General features: G+C 70.6%; 4 pseudogenes; all 4 read left to right on the top strand.

Annotated features, from left to right (window-relative positions):
- The first annotated feature begins 357 nt into the window (after positions 1-357).
- On the top strand, positions 358-477 carry LOC148756213 (5S ribosomal RNA; annotated as a pseudogene).
- Positions 478-1702: 1225 nt separating this feature from the next.
- Positions 1703-1822, top strand: LOC148756212 (5S ribosomal RNA; annotated as a pseudogene).
- A 4702-nt stretch (positions 1823-6524) lies between these two features.
- LOC148756211 (5S ribosomal RNA) lies at positions 6525-6644 on the top strand (annotated as a pseudogene).
- Positions 6645-7882: 1238 nt separating this feature from the next.
- LOC148756210 (5S ribosomal RNA) lies at positions 7883-8002 on the top strand (annotated as a pseudogene).
- Positions 8003-9405: the final 1403 nt, after the last annotated feature.

Here is a 9405-nt window from a genome sequence, read left to right as displayed (position 1 = left end):
GCAGCAAGGGGGGTGTGCGGTTGTGGGGCTGGGGGGGGGATGAGAGGGGTTGGGGTAGGGGGGCGTGGTAAAAGCCATTCCGGGCGTGGGGAGTCCCAGGATGCCAGGGCGCCCAGACATATGTCACAGTCAGGGAAGTGACAGAGGCCTGTGGAGCCACTGGGGGGCGCGAAGGGGCCTCGCTGCGGGCCAGGAGTAGCCCGCCGCCCACACCAGCGGCGACCGGAGGAGGCGGGGAGCGGGCGGGAGGCACTCGGGCAGACATGCTCGCCACCCGAGCGGCCCAGCAGCATGGCGCGTGCGCTCAGGAGGCAAGTCGGGAGCAGGCTCTTGGAGTGCCGGGAGCCGGGTCCCAGTGCCTAAGGCCATACCACCCTGAACGCAGCAGATCTCGTCTGATCTCGGAAGCGAAGCAGGGTCTGTCCTGGTTAGTACTTGGATGGGAGACCGCCTGGGAATACCTGTTGGCTTTTGCTAGCGTCTCCTTTTGCATCGCCGCTCCGGCGTGGCTCCCTCCGAACCCCTGCCGCCCCTTGCCCCTCTGCAGCCTCCCAGCCAGCCGCAGGTCCCCCTGACCAGCAGAGGGTCAGCCGCCCGGCACTACAAGCTGGCAGCCCCGGCCGCACACCAGGCCCGTGGGCCAGGGCTCCCCCCCCACACCCTCCTCTCAGTCCTCTTCGGTCCCGCAGGCCGTCATCGCGAATCCTTCGCCGACGCGCGGTCGCCGCCACCGCCGCCTGCGCCAAAGCCACCGCCACCACCGGGCTCCCCACACCCCCCCCCCAGCGCTGCCCTCGCCCCCGCCCCTGTCCCCGCCCCCGCCGCCGCCACCGCCAAACTCCCTCAAACTCCCTCCTGTGCTCTCCCCACCTCGGCCGCCAGCACCGCGCTCCCCATCTCCGCCACCAGTGCTGCCCTCTCCCCCTCCCCCGCCCCCGCTGCCGCCATTGCCGCACTCCCTCAATTCCCTCCTCTGCTCTCCCCGCCTCCAGCACCCCCATCTTCCCGCCCCCGCCCCAGCCCCCGCCGCCACCAATGCCATACTCGCTCAGTCTCCCGCCTCTGCTCTCCCGGCCTCCGCCGCCAGCACCGCCCTCACGCCCTCCCCAGCCCCCGCCGCCACCGCCGCCGCCATCGGCCCCCGTGTCCCAGCGCCCACCGTCAAAGCCCCCATTGTCGCCGCCGCCATCGCCGCCCTGGCGCCATCCACGCGGTTGCCATCGCCTACCTCGCCACCCTCCCCTGCCGCCGCCGCCGCCGCCGCCGCAGCCGCCCCCGCCGCCGCCGCGGGGTCCTCCCACAACTCCCAGGCCCAGGGTTGCCTGCTGGTGCAGGCCTCCACCAGCCTTGGGGCTGCGGTTGGGGGTAAACCTGGTGGCGGTAGGGGGGCGGGTTGTATGCCGGTCTGGGTGCGGGGAGTCCCAGGATGCCAGAGTTCCACGACTTCTGGCACCATCAGGGAAGTGGCAGTGTCCCATGGAGCCCCGGGTGGCGCGAAGGGGCCTCGCTGTCGGCCAGGAGTAGCTCGCCGCCCACGCCAGGGGCATTAGGAAGAGGCGGGGAGCCGGACTGGGGGGGGACGCGGTGCTGGCAGAGCCGGCCCGCGGGTCGATGCTCGCCACCGGAGCGGCTCATCTGCATGGCGGGCGCTCACGAGACAGGCCGGGAGCAGGCTCTTGGGGCGCGGGAGCCGGGTCCCAGCGTCTAAGGCCATACCACCCTGAACGCGCCCGATCTCCTCTGATCTCGGGAGCTAAGCAGGGAGGGGCCTGGTTAGTACTTGCATGGGAGACCGCCTGGGAATACCTGTAGGCTTTTGCTCGCCTCTCCTTTTGCGCCGCCGCCCCGGCGTGCCTCCCTCCGAATCCCTGCCGCCCCTTGCCCCTCTGCAACCCCTGCAGCCGCCCAGCCAGCCGAAGGTCCCCCTGGCCAGAGGACGGACAGCCGCCCAGCACTACAAGCTCGCATCCCCGGCCGCACACCAGGCCTGTCGGCCAGGGCTCCCCCCCTCTCCCTCTTCTTAGTGCTCTTCGCCGAGGCAGGCCGTCAGCCTGCAGCAGCCAGCCGCGTCTAGGTCGCCGCCGCCGCCACCGCCATCGCAGGGCTCCCTCTCGCTCCCCGACCCTGCCGCCGCCGCAACCCCCAACGCCCAAGCCCAGGGCTGCCTGCCGGCGCAGGCTTCCACCAGGCTCTCTCCATCCCAGGACGTGCCGGTCCTTTGCACCTCGGCCCGAGCCCAGGGGACGCCCATCCCTGCGCCTGCCCCTGGGCCCCGAGACACAGGATCGGCGTGTCCTCGGGCAAACGGGACGCCCACCCGCCCCGCCCCACCGGAGTCTTCTGTCTCCGCGGGCAGGCACCTCTCCCCACACCCCCGCGCGTCCCCTCCCGTCTCCCACAAGAGCCAGGAGCCCTCCCTTCCCGCCGGCCACGGTGTCCCCGACACAAAGGGCACAAAGAGCCGGGACAAACCAGGGGACGGCGGGAGCAGCACCCCAACACACCACGCGCCATCGACTCCAGGGGAGACCGCCACAAGGGAAGAGCAGGCACGCAGGCACACAATCCTCACAACCAGGGTGCCTGGGGGCTGCCACTCTCCTCCCGCGGGCGGGTCCCTGGGCGGGGCTCAGAGCCCACTGGCCCTCCGGAGACCCTGGCGGCCTGCCCCGGGGGCTTCAATGGTGACTGCCAACGCCAGGGCAATGCCTCCTTGGCGGAGCCCAGCCCCGGGCACGACCACACTCCGGTGGAGAAGCCACCACTTCAACACAGCCTCAGTGCGTCTGTCCCAGTCCGTGTGCCCGAATGTGCGTCCCTCCCACCCTCCCCCACCCCATGTCTGTCTGGCTCTGTGACGTGCCTGTTGGGTTCTGGCTCTGGCTCAGGAGCTCTCTCCCCGCGTGCCAGCCCCCTCTTTCTCTGTCTCTGTCCATGTCTCTCTGTATGTCTAGACACATACATGTACATATACGTGTATATTTCCATCTCGCTCCCTCTTACTCCTCCTCCCGTTCTGTCTGTCTGTCCCTGTCCTGCGGGGACTCTAGTCCCTCTGCCCGCACAAGAACGCAGGATTTGGCGAGGCCAAGAAGGAACACCCACAGAGCCACGGATAGGGGGCTCATAGCACCATGTCTCACGGGCGGCTGGCTTGGAGACACGGCAAGCCGGAGCCGCCCGATCCCCCACCTGCTGGCCGATTCTCTGCCAACCAACAGACCCACCAAGCCGGCCCACTGCAGTCCGCGCCCCTCTGCAATTTGCAGTCCACCATCCGCGCTTCCTAGCTTGGCCACCGCAGCTCTGCCGGTGTCCAATGGCCAACTGGCAACAGCTGAAGGCCAAGCGGTAACAGCTGATGTCAGTGCAGCCCCACGCAGTACCCCCGTCCCCCGGTACCCCCGTCTCCCCGTCACCCCTGTCTCCGTTCCCCCGGTTCCCCGTCTTCCTGTCCCCCGTCTCCCGGGTCCCCCGTCCCCACGTTCCACCATCCCCCCTATTCCGGTCCCCCCCGTCCCCTGTTCCCCCCGTCCCCTGATCCCCCTGTTCCCCCGTACCCCCATCCACCCTCTCCCAGTCCACCCGTCCCCCGGTGCCCCCGTCCCCCCAGTGCCCCATCCCCGTCCCCCGCTCCCCCGTCCCCCCAGTCCCCCCACGCCCCTGGTCCACCCGTCCCCCATTCCCTCGTCTCCCGGTCCCCCCCTCCCCGGGTCCCCCGACCCCCGTTCCCCCGTCTCCCGGTCCTCCGTCTCGCGGTCCACCTGTCCCCCGGTCCCCCAGTCCCAACGTCTCCCCGTCCCCCCGTCCCTCCTTCGCCTGGTCCCCCCGTCCCCCCATACCCCCGGTCTCCCGTTCCCCGGTCCCCCGTCGCCTCCTGGTCCCCCGGTCCCCCGGTTCCCCCGGCGCCCAGGCGCCCTTCTACCGGTCCCCCCGTTCCCCGGTCGCCCCGTCTCCCGGTCCCCAGTCTCCCGGTCCCCTGTCTCCCGGTCGCCCGGTCTTCCGGTCCCCCGGTCCTCTGTCCAGTGTTACCCCCTTCCCCCGGTCCCCCGGTCCCCCCATCTCCCTGTCCCTCTGTCTCCCGGTCCGGCCGCACACCCATCCCCCCGTCTCCCGGTCCCCCGTCTCCCGGTCGCCCGGTCCCCAGGTCCCCCGTCTCCCGGTCCCCTCATCCCCTGGACCCCCAACCCCCGGTCCCTGGTCCCCCGGTCCCCCAGTCCCCCGGTTCCCCCATCGCCCTGGCCCCCGTCTACCGATCCCCCAGTTCTCCGTTCGCCCCGTCTTCCGGTCCTCCCGTCCCACAGTCTCCCGTCTCCCGGTGTCCCATCTCCCGGTCACCCCGTCCCCGGTCCCCCGTCTCGCGGTCCCCCGTCTCCTAGTCGCCCCGTTCCCCGGTACCCGATCTCCCGGTCCCCTCATCCCCCAGTCCCCCAACCCCCGGTCCCCCGGTCCCCCCGTCCCCCGGTCCCCGGTCCCCCGGTCCCCCCATCTCCCGGTCCACTGGTACCCCCGTCCCCCCAGTCCATTCATGCCCCTGGTCACCCCGTCGCCCGGTCCCCTATCCCCCGGTCCCCCCAACCTCCGGTCCCCCGGTCCGCGGGTCCCCTGGTCCCCCCATCCGCCGTTCCCCCGGTCCCCCCGTCTCCGTTGCCCCGGTCCCCTCATCCCCCGGTCCCCCCGTCCCCCGGTCCCCCCGACCCTCCAGTCCCCCTGTCCCTCTGTCTCCCGGTCCCCCCGTCACCCCGTCCCCCCGGCCCCAGGTCCCCCATCTCCCGGTCCCCCCGTCTCACGGTCCCCCGTTCCCCCGTTTCCCGGTCCCCCCCTCCCCATGTCCCTCGTCCCCCAGTACCCTCGTACTCCTGTCCCTCCATCCACCGGTCTCCTGGTCCCTCCGTCCCACCGTCCGCCAGTCCCACCGTCCTCTCATTCCCCCAATCCCCCAGTCCCCCAGTCTCCCTGTCCCTCAATTCCCCGGTCTCCCTTTCCCCTGGTACCGTGTCCCCCCATCTCCCGGTCCCCCCGTCCCCTGGTCCCACTGTCTCCCAGTACCCAGTCCCCCTGTCCCCCCGGTCCCCCGGTCCCCTTGTCCCCCCATCCCCCAGTCCCCCCGTCCCCCCGGCCCTCTCGTACTCCCGTCCCCCCATCTTCCGGTCACCCCTTCCCCCCGTCCCACATGCCCCCGTCTCCCAGACCCCCCGTCCCCCGGTTCTCCCAGTTCCAACGGTCTCCCTGTCCCCCTGCCCCCCTTCCCCCATCTCCTGGTACCCCGTCCCCCGGTACCCCCGCCCCGGGTTCCTACAGTCCCACCGTTCTCCCTGTCCCCCCCCTTACACCCGTCTCCCGGTCCCCTGTCCCCCGGTCCTCCCGTCCCCCGGTCCCCCTGTCCCCCCGTTCTGTCTGTCGGTCCCTGTCCTGCGGGGACTCTAGTCCCTCTGCCCGCACAAGAACCCAGGATTTGGCGAGGCCAAGAAGGAACACCAACAGAGCCACGGATAGGGGGCTCATAGCACCATGTCTCACGGGCAGCTGGCTTGGAGACACGGCAAGCCGGAGCCGCCCGATCCCCAACCTGCCGGCCGATTCTCTGCCAACCAACAGACCCACCAAGCCGGCCCACTGCAGTCCGCGCCCCTCTGCAATTTGCAGTCCACCATCCGCGCTTCCTAGCTTGGCCACCGCAGCTCTGCCAGTGGCCAATGGCCAACTGGCAACAGCTGATGGCCAAGCGGTAACAGCTGATGTCCGTGCAGCCCCCACGCAGCACCCCTCCACGCGAGGCCCAGAGCCTGGAAAGTGCTCTCTGCAAGTCTGTCCCCACAGTCCCCGTCTGTCTCTCTCCGCCTACCTCTTGCTCCGTCTCTGGCCTTCTCTCATCCTCTCTCTCAACACCCTGGGTCAGGAGAGGTGATGTGTAGCCAGTGAAGTGACCAGTGATCGGGCGGGACGCCGGTCGCTGATGAGGGGCGAGGGCCCAGACAGAAGGCTGTGTGACGAAGGGTGGCGGCAGTCTGGAGGTGCTGCCCCCTGGTCGCGGGTGGCTCTCCCTGGCTTTGGGCCAGTGGGTGGGGCCGGCCAGGGCCAGGGCCTGGGTTGCACGTCCCTAGGGTGGAGGGGACTGAGAGGACCCTGCGACCCCCTCGGTGGCCCTGAGTGGTGGGGACAGCACAGCAGCAAGGGGGGTGTGCGGTTGTGGGGCTGGGGGGGGGATGAGAGGGGTTGGGGTAGGGGGGCGTGGTAAAAGCCATTCCGGGCGTGGGGAGTCCCAGGATGCCAGGGCGCCCAGACATATGTCACAGTCAGGGAAGTGACAGAGGCCTGTGGAGCCACTGGGGGGCGCGAAGGGGCCTCGCTGCGGGCCAGGAGTAGCCCGCCGCCCACACCAGCGGCGACCGGAGGAGGCGGGGAGCGGGCGGGAGGCACTCGGGCAGACATGCTCGCCACCCGAGCGGCCCAGCAGCATGGCGCGTGCGCTCAGGAGGCAAGTCGGGAGCAGGCTCTTGGAGTGCCGGGAGCCGGGTCCCAGTGCCTAAGGCCATACCACCCTGAACGCAGCAGATCTCGTCTGATCTCGGAAGCGAAGCAGGGTCTGTCCTGGTTAGTACTTGGATGGGAGACCGCCTGGGAATACCTGTTGGCTTTTGCTAGCGTCTCCTTTTGCATCGCCGCTCCGGCGTGGCTCCCTCCGAACCCCTGCCGCCCCTTGCCCCTCTGCAGCCTCCCAGCCAGCCGCAGGTCCCCCTGACCAGCAGAGGGTCAGCCGCCCGGCACTACAAGCTGGCAGCCCCGGCCGCACACCAGGCCCGTGGGCCAGGGCTCCCCCCCCACACCCTCCTCTCAGTCCTCTTCGGTCCCGCAGGCCGTCATCGCGAATCCTTCGCCGACGCGCGGTCGCCGCCACCGCCACCTGCGCCAAAGCCACCGCCACCACCGGGCTCCCCACACCCCCCCCCCCAGCGCTGCCCTCGCCCCCGCCCCTGTCCCCGCCCCCGCCGCCGCCACCGCCAAACTCCCTCAAACTCCCTCCTGTGCTCTCCCCACCTCGGCCGCCAGCACCGCGCTCCCCATCTCCGCCACCAGTGCTGCCCTCTCCCCCTCCCCCGCCCCCGCTGCCGCCATTGCCGCACTCCCTCAATTCCCTCCTCTGCTCTCCCCGCCTCCAGCACCCCCATCTTCCCGCCCCCGCCCCAGCCCCCGCCGCCACCAATGCCATACTCGCTCAGTCTCCCGCCTCTGCTCTCCCGGCCTCCGCCGCCAGCACCGCCCTCACGCCCTCCCCAGCCCCCGCCGCCACCGCCGCCGCCATCGGCCCCCGTGTCCCAGCGCCCACCGTCAAAGCCCCCATTGTCGCCGCCGCCATCGCCGCCCTGGCGCCATCCACGCGGTTGCCATCGCCTACCTCGCCACCCTCCCCTGCCTCCGCCGCCGCCGCCGCCGCCGCCGCCGCCGCAGCCGCCCCCGCCGCCGCCGCGGGGTCCTCCCACAACTCCCAGGCCCAGGGTTGCCTGCTGGTGCAGGCCTCCACCAGCCTTGGGGCTGCGGTTGGGGGTAAACCTGGTGGCGGTAGGGGGGCGGGTTGTATGCCGGTCTGGGTGCGGGGAGTCCCAGGATGCCAGAGTTCCACGACTTCTGGCACCATCAGGGAAGTGGCAGTGTCCCATGGAGCCCCGGGTGGCGCGAAGGGGCCTCGCTGTCGGCCAGGAGTAGCCCGCCGCCCACGCCAGGGGCATTAGGAAGAGGCGGGGAGCCGGACTGGGGGGGGACGCGGTGCTGGCAGAGCCGGCCCGCGGGTCGATGCTCGCCACCGGAGCGGCTCATCTGCATGGCGGGCGCTCACGAGACAGGCCGGGAGCAGGCTCTTGGGGCGCGGGAGCCGGGTCCCAGCGTCTACGGCCATACCACCCTGAACGCGCCCGATCTCCTCTGATCTCGGGAGCTAAGCAGGGAGGGGCCTGGTTAGTACTTGCATGGGAGACCGCCTGGGAATACCTGTAGGCTTTTGCTCGCCTCTCCTTTTGCGCCGCCGCCCCGGCGTGCCTCCCTCCGAATCCCTGCCGCCCCTTGCCCCTCTGCAACCCCTGCAGCCGCCCAGCCAGCCGAAGGACCCCCTGGCCAGAGGAGGGACAGCCGCCCAGCACTACAAGCTCGCATCCCCGGCCGCACACCAGGCCTGTCGGCCAGGGCTCCCCCCCTCTCCCTCTTCTTAGTGCTCTTCGCCGAGGCTGGCCGTCAGCCTGCAGCAGCCAGCCGCGTCTAGGTCGCCGCCGCCGCCACCGCCATCGCAGGGCTCCCTCTCGCTCCCCGACCCTGCCGCCGCCGCAACCCCCAACGCCCAAGCCCAGGGCTGCCTGCCGGCGCAGGCTTCCACCAGGCTCTCTCCATCCCAGGACGTGCCGGTCCTTTGCACCTCGGCCCGAGCCCAGGGGACGCCCATCCCTGCGCCTGCCCCTGGGCCCCGAGACACAGGATCGGCGTGTCCTCGGGCAAACGGGACGCCCACCCGCCCCGCCCCACCGGAGTCTTCTGTCTCCGCGGGCAGGCACCTCTCCCCACACCCCCGCGCGTCCCCTCCCGTCTCCCACAAGAGCCAGGAGCCCTCCCTTCCCGCCGGCCACGGTGTCCCCGACACAAAGGGCACAAAGAGCCGGGACAAACCAGGGGACGGCGGGAGCAGCACCCCAACACACCACGCGCCATCGACTCCAGGGGAGACCGCCACAAGGGAAGAGCAGGCACGCAGGCACACAATCCTCACAACCAGGGTGCCTGGGGGCTGCCACTCTCCTCCCGCGGGCGGGTCCCTGGGCGGGGCTCAGAGCCCACTGGCCCTCCGGAGACCCTGGCGGCCCGCCCCGGGGGCTTCAATGGTGACTGCCAACGCCAGGGCAATGCCTCCTTGGCGGAGCCCAGCCCCGGGCACGACCACACTCCGGTGGAGAAGCCACCACTTCAACACAGCCTCAGTGCGTCTGTCCCAGTCCGTGTGCCCGAATGTGCGTCCCTCCCACCCTCCCCCACCCCATGTCTGTCTGGCTCTGTGACGTGCCTGTTGGGTTCTGGCTCTGGCTCAGGAGCTCTCTCCCCGCGTGCCTGCCCCCTCTTTCTCTGTCTCTGTCCATGTCTCTCTGTATGTCTAGACACATACACGTACATATACGTGTATATTTCCATCTCGCTCCCTCTTACTCCTCCTCCCGTTCTGTCTGTCTGTCCCTGTCCTGCGGGGACTCTAGTCCCTCTGCCCGCACAAGAACGCAGGATTTGGCGAGGCCAAGAAGGAACACCCACAGAGCCACGGATAGGGGGCTCATAGCACCATGTCTCACGGGCGGCTGGCTTGGAGACACGGCAAGCCGGAGCCGCCCGATCCCCCACCTGCTGGCCGATTCTCTGCCAACCAACAGACCC

The sequence above is a fragment of the Rhinolophus sinicus genome, chromosome 12 (assembly GCF_057876585.1).
Source record: "Rhinolophus sinicus isolate RSI-liver-muscle chromosome 12, RSI-T2T, whole genome shotgun sequence".
NCBI classification, from domain to species: Eukaryota; Metazoa; Chordata; class Mammalia; order Chiroptera; family Rhinolophidae; genus Rhinolophus; species Rhinolophus sinicus.
The sequence above is the reverse complement of the archived record's forward strand: the minus strand, read 5'-3'. Positions and strand labels throughout refer to the sequence as shown.